Consider the following 23,980-nt stretch of genomic DNA (forward strand, 5'->3'; position numbering starts at 1 on the left):
CACCCTTATCTCCCTTCTCTGACTCTCTTTGCGGACTCAGCCCGCCTGCATCCAGGTGATTAAAAGCTTTTATTGCTCATACAAAGCCTGTTTGGTGGGCTCTTCACACGGACGCACATGAAAGCTTCCATCCTTTCCATCAGCAGCAATGCTCCTAGCAAGAACATCTTTTGCAACAATGCTTTTAACATATTTCATTTTGCAACATAGAAACAAATGCAGTTAGGAACAGCATCCTTAACAACAACTTTCTTTACAACAATATTAACACAAGAGTCTTGCAACACCCTTAACAAGAAGTTTCCTTTGCAACAGGGCCATAACATCAACACTTTTGGTAATTGCATTGGTACCAAAACTTATTTGTGACAATATCCTGAACATTAATGCCTTTAAGAGAAATGCCCTTAAAAATACTTTTAGCAAGCATTTCCTTAGCAAACACGCCCCTAGCAACAGAGAGTAAGTTTTGTAAGGACATGAGAGTATGAAGGCAGAGACTGGAGTGATGCCAAGAAATGTGAAAGATTTCCAGGAACCATCAGAAGCGAGGAAAAACACATGGAAAAGATTCAGAGTGCTCAGAAGGAAGCAACCCTCCCACCACCTGACTTGGACTTCTAAGCTCTAGAACTGTAAGAGAAATTTCTTGTGTTTTAAGCCACCTCGTTTGTGGTACTTTGATATGGCAGCCCTAGGAAACTAATACAATTCTCTTAACAAAAAGGCACAATTTCCTTAGCAATAATAAACTTAGAAATAATGCCTTATGAACAGTGACTTTACCAACAGTGGCCATAGCAGCCACACCCTCAGCAAAAGCAACTTAGTGCAGATTTCTTAGCAGAGCATGCCAAAACACACTAACAAACATACCAAGAAAACGCCAAACACACTAATACTAACAAAGTGCCTTTCTAAAAACTGCCCAACATCAACAATCTTATCAACACATTTCATAGCAAAAATTTCCTTAGCACCTTTGCCCCTAGCAATGTTGCTTTTAGCAAGTTTTCATAGCAGTAGTGACCAGCCAACCTTGATTTAGCAAATGCATCCTTAGCAAAAACTTTCTTGCAACACCATCCTTAATACTAACACCTTTAAGAACAATGTCTTTAGCATAAAGGCCGTCCCAAAAATATCATTAGCAAAAACTTGGCAAAATGTGCTTAGCAACCGCACTCTTTGAAAAAGTTCCATTAATAGCAACATACTTAATAACAATGCCTTTAGCAACGGTGGTCATAGGAATTGCTCTTTCTGCAAGAGTGGCTACTGTAATTGTAACCAGAGCAATAATGGCCATATCAGCCATGCATTTAGCTACAGTGGCAGTAACAACTATGTCCTTGGTGGCAGTATGTGTGGCGAACATTTCTTAGCAACAACACCCTTATCTAAGAGGCCCTAGGAGCAAAACCCATTGCAACACTATATGCAGCAACAATGTCCGTAACTATTAGGTTGATGCAAAGGTAATTGCGATTTTTGCCATTTCAGTGGCAAAAACCTCAATCACCTTTGTACCAACCTAATACAATTCCCTTGGCGACAATCTTCTTAGCAACAACACCCTTGGCAACAAAGCTCTTAGCAATATCCTTAGAAACACTGTCTTTAGCAACATTCCTTAGAAATGGTGCCCACAGCAACAGTTCCCTAACAACAGCAACCTTAGGAGAAACTCCCTTTGCAAGAGCACATTTAACATCACTGCCTTTAATGAAAAAACATTTAATAAAGAAGTCCTGGCCGGGCGCAGTGGCTCACGCCTGTAATCCCAGCACTTTGGAAGGCCGAGATGGGCAGATCACGGGGTCAGGAGACCAAGACCATCCTGGCTAACATGGTGAAACCCCGTCTCCACTAAAAATACAAAAAATTAGCTGCGCGTGGTGGCAGGCGCCTGTAGTCCCAGTACTCGCGAGGCTGAGGCAGGAGAATGGCGTGAACCCGGGAGGCGGAGCTTGCAGTGAGCCGAGATCGCGCCACTGCACTCCAGCCTGGGCGACAGAGCGAGACTCCGTCGATGGCCTGATGGCCTGCAGGTGTCTGTTGGCCTGCTCTTCTGCCAGTGTGCTTTCGATGACCAGCTGCTTGTGTCTTCTGCTGATGATGTGTTCCTTATGATGTCCAGCTGCTTGCGTCCCGGGCTTGCTAAGGTCTCTGGTTTTTATAGGCCCATGATGGGGGCATGGCAGGCCAGGGTGGTCTTGGAAAATGCTACATTTGGGCATGAAAGCAGAAGTGCCTGTCCTCACCTAGGTCCATGGGGGTGGAGCCCTAGCCAGGGACCACGCCGTCCTCTACCGGCGCTTCCCTTCTCCCCTTCCCTATCGTTTAAAGGGACCACGCCTTCGCGGCCAAGATGGAACCTGGGTTCGGCGTCCTCCGGGAAACTGCGCTGCGAGGCGGGGCGATGGGGAAGGGCCGAAGCCCGCCCCCACCCCCACCCCCGCCCCGCCCAGCTAAAGCAGACTGCTCGCACTGCGACCCGAAGCATTGACTCAGGGCAGTCTGGAGACCGGCAGAGGCTGCCAAACCTTTTATGGATGGAGCTCAGGTGAACTGTTAGTCCGACAAGGTAACCCAGGAAGGAGAGAGGGATCTGCTCACAGACACTGACTAAGCATGCGTGAGAAGGAGGGCAGCACAGCTGAGGAGCATTCTGGGGCCTCCTGCCAGGTGAGTAGTGACGACAGCCTGGCCTTCCCTTCCTTTGACTGCCATTCTTGGGTCTTCCTGAAACCCTGCAAGGACTGGGAACTCTTATGGTGGCCCTGCCCAGATCCACCCCAGAGCCACACTCACCAGGTGTCCTGTGTGAGTTACTGGCATTCCCGCAACTCAGAGAGAGCAGCCAGGGCTGCTTTAGTGTAAATCTCTTCACAAATCAAGAGCGAAAGCAGAGTTCTGAGAGATCCTGTTTGTGGAAGAAACAAGGTGCCTGGCCTGCCCCCTGGTGGAATGACACATGAGAAACTGGTCTGGTGGCTGCTTCTGAGCCCTGTGATAGGAGGGACACACTTCCTTTCCTGGTTCTCCTGCAGCCGATCGGGGTTATTTTCCAGGCTGTGTATTACCTTTAAAAAGAAACCTCCAGGTCAGGTGTGGTGACTGGCACCTGTAATCTCAGCTCATTGTTTACGGTGCCAACCTGAATCCTTGGGGAGGCCAAGGAGTAGGTGACTTGGAACCCTGATGGTCAGTGTCGGGGGCAGGGAAAGCTTATAAAGTCCTAGTGTGTTTACAGAAGCTTGCTGCATTCCTGAGAGTGAAGTTAGTTTAGTGCACCGGGCAGACGTCCAGTGGGAGGTGAGCCTTGTGACCCTAATATGGCCCGAATCTGCTCCCTAAAGAGAGAGACTTGGTGAATTATCTTTACCAGGTGTTACCCAAGCCTGTCAGCACTCCCCACCACTAAGCCTTGTGTCGGCGTTTTACAGCGCCAGTCAGGGCTGGGGCCCTAGTGGCAGCGAGTGCTGAGATCAGCGGGCTCAGTAGCGGGAACACAACTACCCCCTTGGGCTGTCTGGAGGAAGCGGCGCGGACACAGTCTCCCGCTCCACAGTCTTGGGCCCGAAGAGGCCGCTGAGCGCTGGCGATCACCGCGGCATCAGGTGGGACCGCAAGGCCATCAACCTGCAGGTGAAGCTCGAGGCGCTGTGGCACTGTGAAGCCGGAGAGAAGCTCAGTAGAATCGGGAAGGCGCCACCTTGGCCACCATTCGTGACAAGGAAAAGATCTGGGCGAGTTCCCAGGAGGCCACACTGCCGGCGGCCACCAAGTTGACGCGTGCGGATGGAGGACCAGAGCCAGCGCAACGTGCCCCTCAGTGTGGCGCTCATTCAGGAGAAAGCCCACAGCCCGTTCGAGAACCGCAAGCAGGAGCAGGGCGAGGGCGCCTAGCCCGAGAGCGTCGGGGCTGGTCGAGGGTGGTTCGCTGGCTTCAAGGCGCGCCGCAGCTTGAGCAGCATCGGGGCCAGCGGCGCGGACCTGGAGGCTGCGCACAAGAAGCCAGCGCTAATGCGCAGGGTGATCCCGGAGGGCAGCTACACACCCTGGCTGGTGTTCGGCATGGATAAGCCTAGGTTCCTTTGTAGGCGCCTGCCGAGAGGACGTTCATTTTCCTGTGGAAGGTGAGTCGGCCCCGGGTCAAAGCCGCCGGAGACCTCCTGACCCTATTGCTCGGTGGCAACGCAGCCGGCGACTTCGAGCTGAAGGCCCTGCTGGGGTACCCCTTGGAGAACCCGTGTTACCTCAATGGCTCCTCCAAGGCCAACCTGCCCTTGGTGTGGTGCTCGCACAAGAAAGCCTGGGTACAGCCTGGGTGACAGAGCGAGACTCCGTCTCAAAAAAAAAAAAAAAAAAAAAGCCTGGGTAACCGTGAGCCTCTTCCAGGCGCGGTTCCTGCACTTCTGCTCCGCAGTGGAGGGTGCTGCACCCGGCACGACTTTCCCTACAGGTGCTGCTCATCCTGGACAGCACTCCCGGCCACCCTGGGAACCTGGACGACCGCTTGGACCACGTGCGCATGGAATACCTGCCAAGATCACCATGGCCTTCATCCAGCCCATGAACTGGGATGTAGCGGCCCTTTTCAAGGCCTGGTACCTGCCGAGGATCTTCTGCCTGCTGACGGCCCGGGCGGACTGGCGGGCGGCAGTAAGGGACTTCCGGCAGGACTACACCGTCCTCGACACTGTCCACAATATCTCGGAGTCCGAGTCCCAGGAGGAACTCCCACCAGTTGCTCTGTTTTTTGTTTGTTTGTTTGTTTTAGTTTTTTTTTAGACGGAGTCTCGCTCTGTCGCCCAGGATGGAGTGCAGTGGCGCGATCTCGGCTCACTGCAAGCTCCGCCTCCCGGGTTCACGCCATTCTCCTGCCTCGGCCTCCCGAGTAGCTGGGACTACAGGCGCCGGCCACCACGCCTGGCTGATTTTTTTGTATTTTTTGTAGAGACGGGATTTCACCGTGTTACCCAGAATGGTCTCGGTCTCCTGACCTCATGATCCGCCCGCCTCAGCCTCCTAAAGTGCTGGGATTACAGGCGTGAGCCACCATGCTCGGCCTTTTTTTTTTTTTTTTTTTTAAATTTGAGATGGAGTCTCACTCTGTTGCCGAGGCTGGAGTGGTGCAGTGGTGCCATCTCGGCTCACTGCAACCTCCACCTCCTGGGTTCAAGTGATTCTCCTGCCGCAGCCTCCTGGATAGCTGGGATTACAGGCCCTCGCCACCATGCCTGGCTAGTTTTTAAAAATATTTTTAGTAGAGACAGGGTTTTACCAAGTTGGCCAGGCTGCTCTTGAACCGGGATGGTCTCGACCTCCTGACCTCGTGATCCACCCGCCTCGGCCTCCCAAAGTGCTGGGTTTACAGATGTGAGCCACGGCGCCCAGCCCTTTAATTCCCCAAATATTTTTTATCTGCATTAATTTATTATCTCAAGTGAATTTCCATCTCAAATACATGGTTCTCAGAAGCTTCAAAAAAAATAAAATAAATAAAAATAAAGGGACCACGCTCTTCCCTTCCCAGCACTTCCATATTAGTTTGGTACACAGGTAAACTTGTGTCACGGAGGTTTGTTGTACAGATTATTTCATCACCCAGGTATGAAGCCTAATGCCCATTTGTTAATTTCCCGTTCTTCTCTCTCCTCCTACCCTCCACCCTAATGTTTCCCTCTGTTTGTCCATATGCTGTCATCGTTTAGCTCCCACTGTGAGTGAGAACATGCTGTATTTGGTTTTCTGTTCCTGTATTAGTTTGCTAAGGATAATGGCCTCCAGCTCCATTCATGTTTGTGCAAAGGACATGATCTCATTCTTTTTTATAGCTGCATAGTATTCCATGGTGTATATGTACTACATTTTCTTTATCCAGTCTATCATTGTTGGGCATTTAGGTTGATTCCATGTCCTTGCTGTTATGAATAGTGCTTCAGTAAACATGTGTGTATGTGCCTTTATAATAGAATGATTTATATTCTTTTGGGTGTATTCCCAGTGATGGGATTGCTGGGCTGAATGACATTTCTGTCTTTAGGTCTTTGAGGAATCATCACACTGTCTTCCAAAATAGTTGAACTAATTTACACTCCCACCAACAATGTATAATTGTTCCTTTTTCTCCACAACTTCGCCAGCATCTGTTTTTTTTTTGATTTTTGCTTTTTAATAATAGCCATTCTGATGAGAACGCACGGACACATAGAGGGTAGCAACACACACTGTGGTATCTCGAAGTGTGGAGGGTGGGAGGAGGGAGAAGATCAGGAAAGATAACTAATGAGTACTAGGCTTAATACCTGGGTGATGAAATAATCTGTACAATAACCCCCCATGTCACAGGTTTACCTGTGTAACAAACCTTCACATGTAACCCTGAACTTAAAAGAAAAGAAAAAAATCATTACCAATTAAAAGAAGAAATTTCAGGTTTTTAAAAAGAAATTGTAACAGTTCTGCTGAACAATGTTTCAGGATATCATTTTCTTTTAGAAAAACGTATTCTGCTGCTGTTGGGTGGAGTGTTCTATAAATGTTAGGTATAGTTTATAATGTTTTATTATTTTAAAAAATCACCATTCTGACTGGTGTGAGATGGTATCTCACTGTGGTTTTGATTTGCATTTCTCTAATGATCACTGATGTTGAGCTTTTTTTCATATGATTGTTGGCCGCATGTATGTCTTCCTTTGAAAAGTATCTGTTCATGTCCTTTTCCCACTTTTTTTTTTTTTTTTTTTTTTTGAGACGGAGTCTCGCGCTGTCACCCAGGCTGGAGTGCAGTGGCGCCATCTCGGCTCACTGGAAGCTCCGCCTCCCGAGTTCATGCCATTCTCCTGCCTCAGCCTCTCTGAGTAGCTGGGACTACAGGCGCCTGCCACCACACCCGGCTAATGTTTTGTATTTTTAGTAGAGACGGGGTTTCACCGTGTTAGCCAGGATGGTCTCGATCTCCTGACCTCGTGATCCGCCCGCCTCGGCCTCCCAAAGTGCTGGGATTACAAGCGTGAGCCACCGCACCCGGCCTACCTTTTCCCACTTTTTAATGGGGTTGTTTTTTTCTTGTAAATTAGTTTAAGTTCCTTATAGATGCTGGATATTGGACCTTTGTCAGATGCACAGTTTGCAAATATTTTCTTGCATTCTGTAGGTTGTCTGTTTACTCTGTTGATAGTTTCTTTTGCTGTGCAGAAGGTCTTTAGTTTAATCAGATCCCACTTGTCAATGTTTGTTTCTGTTACAATTGCTTTTTGTGTCTTTATCATGAAATCTTTTCCTGTGACTGTTCTGAATGGTATTGCCTAGGTTGTTTTCCAGGATTTTTATAGTTTTGGGTTTTACATTTAAGTCTTTAATCCATCTTGAGTTAATTTTTTTATATGGTGTAAAGAAGAGGTTCAATTTCAGTCTTCTGTGTATGGCTAGCCAGTTATCCTAGCACCATTTATTGAATAGGGAATATTTTCCCCATTGCTTGCTTTTGTCAGGTTTGTTGAAGATCAGATTGTTGTAGGTGTGTGGTCTTATTTGTGGGTTCTCTATTCTGTTTTTGTACCAGTACCATGCTGTTTTGGTTACTGTAGCCCTGTAGTATAGCTCAAAGTCGGGTAGCATGATGCCTCCAGCTTTGTTATTTTTGCTTAAGATTGCCTTGGCTATTCGTGCTCTTATTTGGTTCCATATGAATATTAAAAGAGTTTTTGTAGTTCTGTGAAGAATGTCAGTGATAGTTAATAGGCATAGCATTGAATCTGTACATTGCATTGGGCAGTATGGCCATTTTAACAATATTGGCTCTTTTTTTTCTCTCTCTCTTTTGAGATGGAGTCTCGCTCTGTCGCCAGGTTGGAGTGCAGTGGCACTATCTCAGCTCACTGCAACCTCCGCCTTCCAGATTCAAGCGATTCTCCTGCCTCAGCCTCCTGAGTAGCTGGGACTACAGGTGTGCACCACCATGCCCAGCTAATTTTTGTATTTTTAGTAGAAACGGGGTTTCACCATGTTGGCCAGGATGGTCTCGATCTCTTGACCTCATGATCTGCCCACCTTGGCCTCCCAAAGTGCCAGGATTACAGGTATGAGCCACTGTGTCCGGCCAACAATATTTATTCTTCTTATCCATGGGCATGGAATGTTTTTCCATTTGTTTGCACCTTCTCTGATTTATTTGAGCAGTGGTTTGTAGTTCTCCTTGTAGAGACCTTTCACCTCCCTTGTTAGCTGTATTCTTAGGTATTTTATTCTTTTTGTTGCAGTTGTGAGTGGGAGTTTGTTCCTGATTTGGCTCTTGGCTTGACTTTTGTTGGTGTATAGGAATGCTAGAAATTTTTGCACATTGATTTTGTATCCCGAGATTTTCCTGAAGTTGCTTATCAGCTTAATAAGCTTTTGGGTTGAGACTATGGGGTTTTCTAGAAATATGATCATGTCATCTGCAAACAGGGATGGTTGACTTTTTCTCTTACTATTTGAATGTTCTTTATTTCTTTATCTTGCCTGATTGCTCTGGCCAGAACTTCCAATGCTATATTTAATAGGAGTAGTGAGAAAGGGCAACCTTGTCTTGTGCCCGTTTCCAAGGGGAATGCTTCCAGCTTTTGCCCATTAAGTATGATATTAGCTGTGGGTTTATCATATATGGTGCTTATTTTTTTGAGGTATGTTTCTTCAATACCTAGTTTATTGAGAGTTTTTAACATGAATGAATGTTGAGTTTTATTGAAAGCCTTTTCTGCATCTTTTGAGATAATCATATGGTTTTGGCCTTTAGTTCTGTGATGTGATGAATAACATTTATTGGTTTGTGTAGGTTGAACCAACTTTGTATCCCGGGGATGAAGTCTACTTGATCCTGGTGGATATGCTTTTGATCTGCTGCTCAATTCGGTTTGCCAGTATTTTGTTGAGGATTTTTGCATCAACGTTCATCAAGAATATTGGCCTGAAGTTTTTTGTTGTTGTTGTTGTATATCTGCCAGGTTTTGGTATCTGGATGATGCTGGCCTCATAGAAGGAGTTTGGGAGGAATCCCTCCTCCTCAATTTTTTTGAATAGTTTTGGTATGAGTAATACCAGCTCTTCTTTGTACATCTGGTAGAATTCAGCTGTGAATGTGTCTGGTCCTGGGCCTTTTTTGGTTGACAGGCTATTTATTACTGATTCAAGTTTGGAGCTCATTTTTGGTCTGTTCGGGGACTCAATTTCTTCCTGGTTCAGTCTTGGGAGGGTGTATATGTCCAGGAATTTATCCATTTCTACTAGATTTTCTAGTTTATATGCACAGAGGTGTTCATCATGTTCTCTGATAGTTATTTGTATTTCTGTGGGGTCAGTGGTAATACTGCCCTTGTTGTTTCTGATTGTTTATTTGAATCATCTTTCTTTTCTTTTTTATTAGTCTAGCTAGTGGTCTATTTTAATTTTTTCAGAAAATCATCTCCTGCATTTGTTGATATTTTGAATGTTTCTTCATGTCTCTATCTCCTTCAGTCTGCCTGTTTGCAGTTCTAGTTACTTCACTCCCATCTCTTTGAATACAAAACTTCAATCTCTAAAGTATTTTGTATCTATTTATAACACTATGTTCCTGGCTTATTGTTATATTATTTCATTATTAGTTCTTAAAAACTTAACAAGGTGCTAAATAATTTTATGAAATATTCCATGGAGAACCACCATTAAAATAGTGATTATTTTAATTATATTTCACCACCTCATTTCACAAGTCATTACAAAACTTCTTAATTGTTTAAAAATGAATGTACTTGGGCCAGGCACAGTGGCTCACACCTGTAGTCCCAGCACTTTGGGAGGCCGAGGAGGCCGGATCACCTGAGGTCAGGAGTTTGAGACCAGCCTGGTCAACATGGTGAAACCCCGTCTCTACTCAAATTACAAAAATTAGCCGGGCATGGTGGCACACGCCTGTAATCCCAGCTACTCTACTCAGGAGGCTGAGGCAGGAGAATTGCTTGAACCCAGGAGATGGAGGTTGCAGTTGGCTGAGATCATGCCACTCCAGCCTGGACGACAGAGCAAAACTCTGTCTCACAAAAAAAAAAAAAAGGAATGTACTTATCAGTCCAAGGGAAATAACTACCAAATTAGTCACTGTCCAAGTATATGTCTTTTAGTGAACACAAATTGAGAATTTAGCACTGAATCTCAAAAGATTTAGTTTTTATCTAGGTTTTGAAATTGCCTTTTTTTGTTTTGTTTTGTTTTGAGACAGTGTCGCTCTGTCGCCCAGGCTGGAGTGCAGTGGCGCGATCTGGGTTCACTGCAGGCTCTGCCCCCCAAGTTCACGCCATTCTCCTGCCTCAGCCTCCCAAGTAGCTGGGACTACAGGCGCCCGCCACCACGCCCGGCTAATTTTTTTGTATTTTTGTAGAGACGGGGTTTCACCGTGTTAGCCAGGATGGTCTGATTTCCTGACCTCGCGATCTGCCCGCCTCAGCCTCCCAAAGTGCTGGGATAACAGGCGCGAGCCACTGGGCCTGCCCTGAAATCGTATTCTTAAGTCTCAGAAGGCTGAAGCTTTCAAGACAGGAAGGAGAGAGGGATTCCTGAGTTAAAAAAAAAACAGAGAATGGGCCAGGCGCGGTGGCTCACGCCTGTAATCCCAGCACTTTGGGAGGCCAAGGCGGGCAGATCATGAGGTCAGGAGATTGAGACCATCCTGGCTAACACAGTGAAACCCCATCTCTACTAAAAATACCAAAAATTAGCCGGGCGTGGGGGCTCACACCTGTAATCCCAGGTACTTGGGAGGCTGAGGCAGGAGAATGGCGTGAACCCAGGAGGTGGAGGTTGCAGTGAGCCGAGATCGCGCCACTGCACTCCAGCCTGGGCACAGAGGGAGACTGCGTCTCAAAAAAAAAAAAAAAAAGCCGGGCGTGGTGGCTCACGCCTGTAATCCCAGCACTTTGGGAGGCCGAGGCGGGTGGATCACGAGGTCCAGAGATCAAGACCATCCTGGCCAACATGGTAAAACCCAGTCTCTATTAAAAATATAAAAATTAGATGGGCGTGGTGGCAGGCGCCTGTAGTCCCAGCTACTAGGGAGGCTGAGGCAGGAGAATCGCTTGAACCCGGGAGGCAGAGGTTGCAGTGAGCCAAGATCATGCCATTGCACTCCAGCCTGGGTGTAGTTGTTAACTTTGAGAAGGCAGTAATTTAAGACGTGGATGTGAATGTGGATAATGGAAGTAAGGAGAGATCAGTGTAGGCCACAGTCCTGTGCTGAGTGCTGTCTTTACCTGCCTTGTAGGGATGGCTCAGTCAAAGTCTTAACAAACATGCAAATGATTGATTTATCTTTTTAGATTCTAAAGTTCATAAGAATAATAATGAGCTTTATAGCTGACAACAGCTAACTAAAATTTGGTCTAAGGGGAAAAGGGCTCTCAATCTTAATCAGTCCGTTTAATCTTTCTGTAAACCCTCTCAAAAAGCAAAATTGAATTAGATCATTGTGGTGCGCTTATTCTTTTGGTATGCGTGTAACACCTATAATAAAGTTCTGGGCCAGGCGCGGTGGCTCATGCCTGTAACCCCAGCACTTTGGGAGGCCGAGGCGGGCAGATCACAAGATCAGGAGATCGAGACCATCTTGGCTACTGCGGTGAAACCCCGTCTCTACTTAAGAAATACAAAAATTGGCCAAAGTGGTGGCAGGCGCCTGTAGTCCCAGCTACTCAGGAGGCTGAGGCAGGAGAATGGCGTGAACCCAGGAGGCAGAGCTTTCAGTGAGCTGAGATCACACCACTGCACTCCAGCCTGGGCGACAGAGCCAGACTCCATCTCAAAAAATAAATAAATAAAATAATAAATAAATAAAGTTATTGGCCAGGAGTGGTGGCTTATGCCTGTAATCCCAGCACTTTGAGTGGCTGAGATGGGTGGATCACCTGAGGTCAGGAGTTGAAGACCAGCCTGGCCAACATGATAAAACTCCCCTCTCCACTAAAAATACAAAAATTAGCCAGGCGTGGTGGTGCAAAACTGTAATCCCAGCTACCCGGGAGGCTGAGACAGGAGACTTGCTTGAACCCGGGAGGCTGAGACAGGAGTCTCGCTTGAACCCAGGAGGCACAAGTTGCAGTGAGCCGAGGTTGCACCACTGCACTCCAGCCTGGGTGACAGAGTGAGATGCTATCTCAAAAAAAAAAAAAAAAAAGTTTTTATCTGAGGACTGACCCCACAATGGTGGGCCCTGCCTGCCATGTTTGTGTTATGGAATCATGTCCCATACCTGAGCCTATTCATTTAAAGGTAGAACAACTGACCCAACCACATTTTCTCTTTAAAATGTGGGAATTGGGATTGAGAGATACTGGTCTTTCCTTATGGGTCACTTTAACTTAGAATATTTAAGTTTGGGATCTTTGGTGCTTCCATATTTAACCAGGAGCTTAGGAAAGCAGACATAGTCAATCTGTTGAAAGAAAAGCTGAAGCGATGTGGAGAGAGAAGTTGTGAAAAGCGATCAGAGCACCTGGGAGAGAGTCACTTAGAGTAGCTGGAGCTGCTCCTGCAGCTCTTTCCAGGCTTCGGTTCTAGCTCTTCTTGAAGCTACCAGGCTTCCAGGCTTTAGAATAATTCCATTTTAACCTCAGAGATTTTGCGCTGGTTCAACACCAAACAAAAGAACACTGAATAAGACAGTAATGTGAGTAGAGAATTCTATGAAATAGAAAAGAAACTTAATGATGTGTCATAGGCCATTAATATTCACTTTCCTCCGTCCCACATATACAGATCACTTAGCCTCTTCCAAAATTCTTATTTCATAATAAAAAGTAACTAGTTATTTAAAAGTTAACAATAGCCTGTTTATTCTTTATTAACAAATGTGTTTAAAAGGATCAGGTGCTAAACCTTGGAAGAATATTAAGGCAAGATGTTATGAGATCACAGAAGCTTAGTGCTGAAGGGTCCATGCCTTCATCTGGGTACAGATTCCTCTCTGAGTGCTCATTCACCCATTGTGGTGTGAGCCTTGTGTGTAAACTCTTCAGATGCACAGATGAATAAGACAAGGTGTCTGCTCAGAGTCAACTAGAGGAGACAGTAAGCAAATAATTAGAATGTGGAACATGCCATAATCGAAGTGGGTGGGTGTCATGGGAGCAGAGATCGTGGGGTATCTAACTTTGCTTTGGAGGTTAAAGTAGAGCAGTCATGAAGACTTCAAAGGGGAGGCGGATTTTTATTGGAACTGTTGAGAATAAACAAGGATACACATATTTTCAACTATGGCCTGAGGGTATATGAGCTTTAAGAGCTGAACTGTTGGAGGCATTCCAGACCAAAAGAAAGTCATGGGCAGAGGCAGGAAGGTGAAAGGAGCATGCTGGTTTTGGGAGAAGCATAGTTAGTGCAGAGGGGCTGTGACTCAGGGCACACAGGGTGGCAGACTGTGTCCCGGAGATGAAACTGGCTTACAGGCAGGAGTGAGGAACAAAGGATCTTCTGAACTTCTTACGGGATTTAGACTTCTATAGAAAACAGAGCATCACTGTACGATACACTGTGAGACTACTTTGAGAGAAAACATTCATTTTTGAGAATCTTCATTCCTGAGTTCTTCTTTTTTTTTTTTTTTTTTTTGAGACGGAGTCTCGCTCTGTTGCCCAGGCTGGAGTGCGGTGGCGCAGTCTCGGCTCACTGCAAGCTCCGCCTCCCGGGTTCACGCCATTCTCCTGCCTCAGCCTCTCCGAGTAGCTGGGACTACAGGTGCCCGCCACCACGCCCGGCTTATTTTTTTTTGTATTTTTAGTAGAGACAGGGTTTCACCGTGGTCTGGATCTCCTGACCTCGTGATCCACCCGCCTCGGCCTCCCAAAGTGCTGGGATTACAAGCGTGAGCCACCGCGCCCGGCCCTGAGTTCTTCTTTATGTTTGTCTGTGGTACAACTTCCTGCAGCCCCATCCACCAATTACAGACCTATCTTCTTAGTGTGAGTCTAATGTCTCCCCCATGGGAGGGAGCTGTAGAATTTAAAGTTGACCATCCTGCTCATGCCTGAGTTTTCTCTCTACTGCAACTAATGCCTTCCTCTCTGTCTGAGACCTGGCATGTCAGGGTAGAAGGCCCTTCACCCTCCTTCTCTTGACAAACTCTGATTTATTGACATCTTACTGAAAATCCTGTGGCTGGAACTGGGCTCAGGCTCTTCAGTGTGGTCTGAAGCTGGGGGCAGGAGAGGCCTCACTCCCTTCAAACTCACTAAGATATGAGGTGACCTCATTATACCACAGACTTTTGTCAAGGCCACAGGGACATAAACTCAGGTCACTTTTGTTTCACAGGCATTATTCTAATATTTGTGTTTTTTTTTTTTTTTTTTTTTTTTTGAGACGGAATCTCACTCTGTTGCCCAGGCTGGAGTGCAGTGGCATGATCTCGGCTCACTGCAGCCCCGCCTCCTGTGTTCAAGCCAGTCTTCTGCCTCAGCCTCCCGAGTAGCTGGGAGCACAGGTGCACACCACCACACCCAGCTAATTTTTGTATTTTTAGTAGAGACAGGGTTTCACCATACTGGCCAGGCTGGTCTCAAACTCCTGACCTCGTGATCTGCCCACCTTGGCCTCCCAAAGTGCTGAGATTACAGGCGTGAGCCACCACGCCTGGCCTAAATTTGTGTATTTTTAAACTAAAGTGTCAAACTACATTTATTGCCCTCTTCTTAGTTTGGAAAAGTGCTTTGTTTCTGTTCAGATTGTTTTAGGTTTTGTCTCTTCACCACACACAGGCTGCTCCTTCCAGTTCAGTGTTAGCTGGAGATTTCATTTCAGTCCTCATACAGATCAGTGGTAAGAGCTGAATAAACCAGAGCTGAAAGTGGGCCCATGTCCCTCTTTCCTACCTCTCTTTCACACCGGAGTCTGATTGAGTGCAGTATGCAACTTGGATGAGCATGTGTATGCAAAGTGCGCGTCAGCAATGACCATAGCTGGAACGGGATGGAGCTAGCCGCCTCTTTATCATCGCCTTGCTCATCCTTTGATGCAGAAAACTAACCTTGTCTCAAGCATGTGTAAATAATTCATGCAAAGTTACAAGACATGGTTCATGTCCCCTCCAACCACATCAGCACCATGAGCAGTCCTTGAGGGTCTTCAGATAATAACAACACTAAGAGTTAGCATATGTTGAATGCTGTACCATACATATATGTCATTCTAGGGGGAGAAGCTATGTAGAACCAAAAGTAAGCACAGGCAGCTTCAAGCAGCACAGAGAAACACAGCACAGGGGTGGCTTATTTGATTTTCATTGAAGTTGTGAAAAAGTATTAAAAATAATGAATATATTAGTTTAAAAAAGAAACAAGGAAAGTATTATATACCATAACAAAGTGGGATGTATTCCAGAATGCAAGCCTAGTTCAACAGTCAAAGATCAATCCATTATACCAATGGGTTAAAGAAGAAAAATCATGTAATGTTATCAATAGATGCATAAAAAGAATTTGACAATATCTAACAATCATTCATGATAAAAACTTTCAGCAGGCTGGGTGCAGTGGCTCATGCCTGTAATCCCAGGATTTTGGGAGGCCAAGGCAAGCAGATCACGAGGTTAGGAAATCGAGACCATCCTGGCTAACACTGTGAAAACCTCATCTCTACTAAAAATACAAAAAAAAAAAAAATTATCCGGGCATGATAGCGCGCACCTATATCCCAGCTACTCAAGAAGCTGAGACAGGGCTGGGCACGGTGGCTCACGCTTGTAATCCCAGCACTTTGGGAGGCCGAGGCGGGCGGATCACGAGGTCAGGAGATCGAGACCATGGTGAAACCCCGTCTCTACTAAAAATACAAAAAAATTAGCCGGGCGTGGTGGCGGGCACCTGTAGTCCCAGCTACTCGGAGAGGCTGAGGCAGGAGAATGGCGTGAACCCGGGAGGCAGAGCTTGCAGTGAGCCGAGATCGCGCCACTGCACTCCAGCCTGGGTGACAGAGCGAGACTCCCTCTCAAAAAAAAAAAAAAAAAAAAAGTTGAGACAGGAGAATCACTTGAACCCAGGAAGCAGAGGTTGCAGTGAGCAGAGATCACACCACTACACTCCAGCCTGGGAGACAGAGTGAGACTCCACCTCAAAAAAAGAAAACAAAAAACCTTTCAGCAAACTAGCAATAGAGAGAAACTTCTTCAAATTGATTTTTTAAATCTAAAAAAAACCCTCCACTTAACATGATACTCAAGCCTGAAAAATGAGATACTTTCCCACTAAGAACAGGAACAAAACAAGGATGTCTCCTCTTATCACTCTTATTTAACTTTGTATGGAAAGTCCTAACTAATGCAATAAGACAGAAAAACGAAATAAAAGGTATACAGATAAGAAAGGAAGTGATGGCGGGGCATGGTGACTCATGCCTGTAATCCCAGCACTTTGGGATATCGAGGGAGGCGGATCACGAGACCAGGAGATCGGGACCATCCTGGCTAACACGGCAAAACCCCGTCTGTACTAAAAATACAAAAAATTAGCCGGGCGTGGTGGCGGGCGCCTGTAGTCCCAGCTACTCGGGAGGCTGAGGCAGGAGAATGGCGTGAACCCGGGAGGCAGAGCTTGCAGTGAGCCGAGATCGCGCCACTGCACTCCAGCCTGGGTGACAGAGCGAGACTCTGTCTCAAAAAAAAAAGAAAAAGAAGAAGAAAGGAAGTGATACAACTGTCTTTGTTCATATATGCCATGAGTGCCTATGTAGAAAATCTCAAAGAATAAACAAAAAACTCCTAGAATGAATTCTATGTGTATAATCTTTTATAAGCGATTACAGCAAGGATGAAGGATACAAAGTTAATTTACGAAAGTCATTTCTTTTTCTATATGCCATCAATGAACAGTTGAAATTTAAAATTAAAAACACAGTGCCATTTACATTAGCACCAAAAATGAAATACTTAGGTATAAGTCTAATAAAATATGTATAGTATCTATCTGAGGAAAACTATGAAAATCTGATGAACGAAACCAAAGAAGATCTAAAAAATCGACTTACCGCATGTTAATGAATAAGAAAATTCAATATCGTTAAGACATCAGTTCTTTCAACTTGATCTACAGATCAGTATTGGGATCAATGCAGTACTTATCAAAATCCAAGCAAGCTACTTTGTGGATATTGACTAGCCGACTCCAACTCTACAGAAAGTCAAGAGACGCAGAAAAGCCAACATGATAGTAAAGAAGAACAAAATTAGAGGACTAATGCTTACTGACTTCAAGACTTACTGTAAACTTACAGTAATCAAGAGAGTGTGGTATTGGTAAAGAATAGTCAAATAGATCAATGGAATAGAACAGAGAGCACAGATAGAGACTCTCACAAATAGTCAATAGATCTTTGACAAAGAAGCAAAGGTAATTCAATGGGAAAAAGATATGCTTCTTAACAAATGGTGTTAAAACTACTGGACAACCACATGTAAAAAAATGAATCTAGATACTGACCTTACACTTCTCACAAAAATTAACTCAAAATGGATCATAGACTTAAATTTAAAGTGCAAAACTGTAAAACTTCTAAAAGATAGCAGAAGAAAATACAGCTGACCTTGGGTTTGACTATGAGTTTTTAAATACAAACCTATAGTGTGACCTACAAAAGAAAAACTTGCTAAGTGGGACTTTATTATAATTAATAAAAAAACTTCTACTGCATGGGTGACACTGTTAAAAGAATTAGAAAACAAGTCACAGGGAGGGAGAACATATCTGATAAAGGGCTAGTATTCAAAATATACAGAGAATACTTGAAACTCTACAATAAGAAAACAAATAATCCAACTTAAAAGTGGGCAAAAGGCCGGGCGTGCTGGGCTCACACCTGTAATCCCAGCACTTTGAGAGGCAAAGGTGAGAGGATCATGAGGTCAGGAGTTCAAGACTAGCCTGACCGACACAGTGAAACCTCGTCTCTACTGAAAATACAAAAATTAGCTGGGTCTGGTGGCGCGTGCCTGTAATCCCAGCTACTGAGGAGGCTGAGGCAGGAGAATTGCTTGAACCTGGGAAGCGGAGGTTGCAGTGAGCTGAGATCACACCACCGCACTCCAGCCTGTGTGACAGAGCAAGACTGCATCTCAAAAAGAAAAAAAAATTAGTTGGAATCATACAGTATGTATGTTGATATTATTTTTCCAGCTATATTATAAACTCCACATGGGCAACGTGTATTCCCTACCTTATATAATGTATAATATATACAATATGTACCTGGTATAATGTATAATATGTACATGTTTAATAAAAACTCATTATTATAAATATTCACAAATATACATAATAAATGTTCTCTAATCAACCACATAGTTTTTTTTAACACCTTTGAATAATGCAATAGGAACAATCTATTAAAATAAAGCAGAAAAATATTCAAATTTAAATGAAACAAAGCAACTGCCAAATTATTAAATCCAGGTTCCTTATTTTAGGGGTCAAATGCAAATATTCTTATAGCTTTTATTGCACATACATATTGGCGGTCATGGTAAAAGAAGATACAACTCTCAACTTCAATAAAATGTATTTCAATGTTTAATAAAATTTCAATATTATAAGAAAACCAAAATGTTGTGTTAGTAGCAGGACAGTTGCGTGTGTACATACTTGTGATTTCTTTTTCTTTTTTTTTCTTTTTTTTTTCTGAGATGCAGTCTTGCCTTGTCGCCCAGGCTGGAGTACAGTGGCGCAATCTCAGCTCACTGCAAGCTCCGCCTCCTGGGTTCACGCCATTCTCCTGCCTCAGCCTCCCGAGTAGCTGGGACTACAGGCGCCCGCCACCATGCCTGGCTAATTTTTTGTATTTTTTTTTTAGTAGAGACGGGGTTTCACCGTGTTTGCCAAGATGGTCTCGATCTCCTGACCCCGTGATCCACCCGCCTCCCAAAGTGCTGGGATTACAGGCGTGAGCCACTGCGCTCAGCCCATACTTGTGATTTCATGTGCACAGTGAGAGTTTGACTCTTTCATCCTCGCCCAAATACTTTTTCATCCCATGACTGTTGGGCTTTTTTTTTCCTTTCTTTCTTTCTTTTTTTAAGATTGCAACTCTATCAATACTGGGATGTCTATTCAAGCTAAGTATGTTGATTAACTTCTGCACTCCCAGCACCTCCTAGAATCCCACTGCAATAACAACAAATAAGAACAAAGGGGCCGGGCGCCGTGGCTCAAGCCTGTAATCCCAGCACTTTAGGAGGCCAAGGCGGGTGGATCGCTTGAGGCCAGGAGTTCACGACCAGCCTGGCCAACACGTCAAAAGCCCGTCTCTACTGAAAATATAAAAATTAGCGAGGCGTGTTGGTGCACGCCTGTAATCCCAGCTACTCAGGAAGCTGAGGCAGGAGAAGCGCTTCAACCTGGGAGGTGGAGGTTGCAGTGGGCCCAGATATCGCCAGTGAACTCCAGCCTGGGCCACAGAGTGAGACTCTGTCTTAGAAAAATTAAAAAGAACAAAATGAACCCATTTATACAAAGACTACAAGGGTGGAGAGACTTGGATAGCATACGGGATATTCACAAGCAATTTTGGAAGAAAAATGGCAGATGAGTGCATTCTGTTTTTAAAATCACAGCTCAGAGTCCTCCCGGGAAATGGCTGCCGTGTGTAGGGAGCTGTCTTTCACAGTGATGAAAAGAACTCGAGGTTCAGAGTGGGCAGGTATCTGGAAGAACATTTTTTCCCCAGCATCCGTTTATTTATTGATACATCAATGAGAATAGGACCACAGCCCAATGACATTTATCATTTCAGTTGGCAGTGTCTCTGAGCAAGCAGCAAGATTTCCAAGCCTTCACTGAGTGTTCTACTGACATTTAGCTTAATCTTGACAAGTATATCTGACTACTGCAATGTTTAATGATCAAGGAGTATGTCAAATTATGACATGTCTGCTGCAAGAAATTATGGGGTAATAACAGACAGTGTGCACTGGATCAACCATTATCTATGCCTGGTATTATGACAAAAAGTGATTGATTTTGGCATCAGAATGAAAGTGTTCATCTGGCTCAACTTGTTATTTGTACACCGTCCTTCATTATGACAAGCACATATAGCAAAGATACCGTCTTCAATATGTACTGTTGATTATTGATTAAACAGATCACATTTGGATGGGTTGCAGTTTCTGCGTGTCTAACGGATGGGATCCTTCTGAGAATGCTAGAATAGGGAATCATGACACTGAGCCACTTTAGTCATAAACCTTATTCTTGCACTTTTTTTTCTTGCTGGTAATTTTACATAGCAGATTGGGAAAGCTACTCTATGCTAGTATAGACTACACACCAATAATTTTGATAATGAGTTCTAGGATGTATTTTTCTTCTTATATATTTTCCTTCCTACCATGATACTAGTAATTTATGAGGGGTCTGCGTAGTTTGAATGTATTTGAATAACTTTAGCTCTACTGTTTAATTTGACCCAAAGAAGCGAAGAGGACATAAGTATTCCCATTTAGAAGCCCAAAGTCAATGAGATGAAACCCAACATCAAGAAATTGAAGCGAAGTTACTTGTGGATAAAGAAAGCATTAGGTAAGTTGTCTAGAGCAGAATAATTAGATTTTCTGGCTTTCAAAAATTTGGATTGCAATAAGAGGAAACTTCATGCTATTTTTACAATTTTCAGTACAAAGAGGTGTATATCTAGAAACAATAAAGTTGACATATTTGAGTACCTTTTCAAAAAAGTTAACCATAATCTATTTTTTTATTTTATTAAGAGGACCAGTTGCTAAACCTTGGAAGAATATTAAGGCAAGAGTATTAAGGCATTTTAATTCAGCTTAAATATCATGTTAAGTGGTGAAATTCAGATGTAACAGAATGCATAAAAGTGTTATTCACCAGTGCTTAAGATGGCACACAGAGGTTGTTCTACCAGGCATATGGAAATCTTTCTCACTGTGCCTGTTTGTGAACAGGATCAGTGGTTTTGCACTGCAAGCACATATTTCTTTTTGTCAAATATTTTTGCAACCTCCCCTCTACTTTAGTTTAATCACTACATCTATACAAACTACTTGGTCAATGAGGGCCCATTTTACTTGTGTCTTCCAGAAATATTTTGCATTACCCCAAATGACATCTTCCAGCAGATCTTCCTCAGATGTAAAGTTTCCAAAAAGCTGGCAAATAAAATTACTACCTTCAGAACTTTTCTGTATTTAAAAATAACAATAAAAAGCTATGAATTTACATAAAATTCAAACCATTGTGTTTACAGCCACAGTCCTCCCCGCAATTTTCATGAGACTATTGGTAAAATCATGTATAAGCAACATTCCTTTATTCCTAGAAAGTGTTTATATTTCAAAAGCAGTTTATTTTTCTTTGTTTTTGTTTTTGTTTTCTCTCTTTTTTTCCTGATAAGCCTGAATAGAAGTTTATCAATATTATGGACGTTCTCAAAGAGACAGAGTTTGGTTTCATTTATTTCCTGTAAATGATTTTTGCCTGTTTTCTATTGCATTGATTTCTACACTGATGCTTTTTACTTCCTTTCTTCTGCTTACTGTTGGTTTTATTTTCTTTTCTAGTTTCTATTTTTTTTTTTTTTTTTTTTTTTTTTTTTTTTGAGAGGGAGTTTTGCTCTTGTAGCCCAGGCTGGAGTGCAATGGCAGGATCTCAGCTCACCACAACCTCCACCTCCTGGGTTCAAGTGATTTTCCTGCCTCAGCCTCCCGAGTAGCTGGGATTAGAGGCATGCGTCACCACGCCCGGCTAATTTTGTATTTTTAGTAGAGACGGGGTTTCTCCATGTTGGTCAGGCTGGTCTCGAACTTCTGACCTGAGGTGATCTGCCTGCCTCGGCCTCCCAAAGTGTTGGGATTACAGGCATAAGCCACCACGCCCAGCCTCATACCTCATTTTATTGTGCTTTGCTTCACTGCACTTCTCAGATACTGCATTTTTTATAAATTGAAGGCATGTGGCAACCCTGCATTGAGCAAGTCTATCAGCACCATTTTTTCCAATAGCATGTGCTCACTTTGTGTCACTGTATTGCATCTGGTAACTCTTGCAATATTTTAAATTTGTATTATTATGTCTGTTATGTGATCTGTGATCAGTAATCTTTGATGTTACTATTGTAATTGTTTCGGGGTGCCACGACTGTGCCAATATAAGATGACAAACTTGCCAATAAATGTGTGTATTCTGACCGCTCCACCCACCATCCCCCATCTCTTTTTTCCTCTCTTCAGGCCTCTGTATTCCCTGAGACACAACAGTATTGAAATTAGGCCAATTAATAATCCTACAATCGCCTCTAAGTATTCAAATGAAAGGACGAATCACCTATTTCTCACTTTACGTCAAAAGCTGGAAGTGATTGAGCTGAGTGAGGAAGGCATCCTGGAAACCAAGATAGACGGGAAGCTAGGCCTCTTTCACCAAACAGTGGGCCAAGCTGTGCGTGCAAAGAGAAAGTTCCTGGAGGAAATTGAAAGTGCTACTCCAGTAAACACACAAGTGATGAGAAAGTGAAACAGCCTTATTGCTGCTATGGAGAAAGTTTGAGTGCTCCGGACAGAAAATCAAACCAGCCACAACATTCCCTTCAACCAAAGCCTAATCCAGAGGAAGGCCCTAACTCTCTTCAGTTCTATGAAGGCTGAGAGAGGTGAGGAAGCTGCAGAAGAAAAGTTGAAAGCTAGCAGAGGGTGGTTCGTGAGGTTTAAGGAAAGAAGCCATCTCCATAAATTAGCTTTGAAACTTTTTGAAGCAGGCATCCTCAGACTTTGCTTCAGTAACATCTCCTTCTGCTCTTTCTCATTTTCCCCTTGCTCACGCTTGTACCTGCCCATCTTTCTCTAGTATTAAAGTTTGGATAAATATTTGATCTTTGAATAATATTCTATACTGTTATATGCCTCTCATTTTATCCTCTGGACAAACTTGAGAGACAGTGCAAAAATTTCTTTATATCTTTATAATATAAAGAATTATGGCAAATTTTTTAAAAAGTACCAGCTTTGTTGAGGTATAATTTATGTATAATAAACTGCACCCTCTCCACCCCCTCCCCTCACTGTCTACCAAAACATGTCTGATGACACCTGGCAATCTGACCCTACCTGGAAAACACCATAGAGAAAGACAGCAAAGTGCTTCCTCACTCTGGAGTTCTATTGGATTTTAATGGCCATAGATGTAGTATGAGCCACACAAACCAGTACTAAAATAGAGAATTTTTTCCGGAAAAGGTATGCAAAAAAAGCATGTAAATGAAAGCTTTTATTTGTTTTATTTTCAGCAACCAAGATATAAAATTATTAGGTATGCCATGATACACAAACACTAACCACTGTACCATCCTTTGATGTTCATTGCAACGGATTCAATGTTTGTGCCCCCCACACAAATTCATATGTTGAAATTCTAGCCCCGAAAGTGATGAGATTAGAAGGGAGGATTGCTGAGAAGTGATTCAGTCACGATGGGCCCTCGGAAATAGGATTAGCGCTCTTATCAAAGAGACTAAGAGCACTGGCTTGCCCTTATCACCACATGAGGACACAGCAAGAAGGCACCCATCTGTGAAGCAGAAAGCAGGCCTTCACCAGACACCGAATCTGCCAATGCCCTGATCTTGGACTTCCCAGCCTCCAGAGCAATAAGAAACACATTTCTGTGGTTTATAAGTCACCCGGTCTATGGTATTTTGTTGTAGCTTCCCAAATGGACGAAGACATAGTTCACTGTCAGTTCAATTGACCAGTGTCCCTGGCACTGTGATAGGAACTGGGGAGAACACAGAGGGAAATTAATAATACTTCAGTCTATATTTTAATAACTTAGAGTTTAGTAGAAATAAACTGAAAGGCATAGCAGGGTGAAAAAAAAAGAGTAAGTAATGTACTAATGTTTGTTGAGCCCCACCATATGCTAGACTCTATTGTTTTACTTATACCTCTCAGCAAACCTATAAG

The 23,980-nt window shown here is 43.9% G+C and overlaps 1 long non-coding RNA gene across 1 annotated transcript; it reads left to right on the top strand.

Moving 5' to 3' along the window:
• The first annotated feature begins 2,510 nt into the window (after positions 1-2,510).
• Positions 2,511-23,453, top strand: LOC134736309 (uncharacterized). Its single transcript, XR_010120244.1, has 3 exons — positions 2,511-2,688; positions 20,473-20,579; positions 22,253-23,453. It is a non-coding gene; the product is annotated as an uncharacterized lncRNA (long non-coding RNA).
• Positions 23,454-23,980: the final 527 nt, after the last annotated feature.

Source organism: Symphalangus syndactylus, chromosome 3, assembly GCF_028878055.3.
Source record: "Symphalangus syndactylus isolate Jambi chromosome 3, NHGRI_mSymSyn1-v2.1_pri, whole genome shotgun sequence".
Classification (NCBI taxonomy): Eukaryota; Metazoa; Chordata; class Mammalia; order Primates; family Hylobatidae; genus Symphalangus; species Symphalangus syndactylus.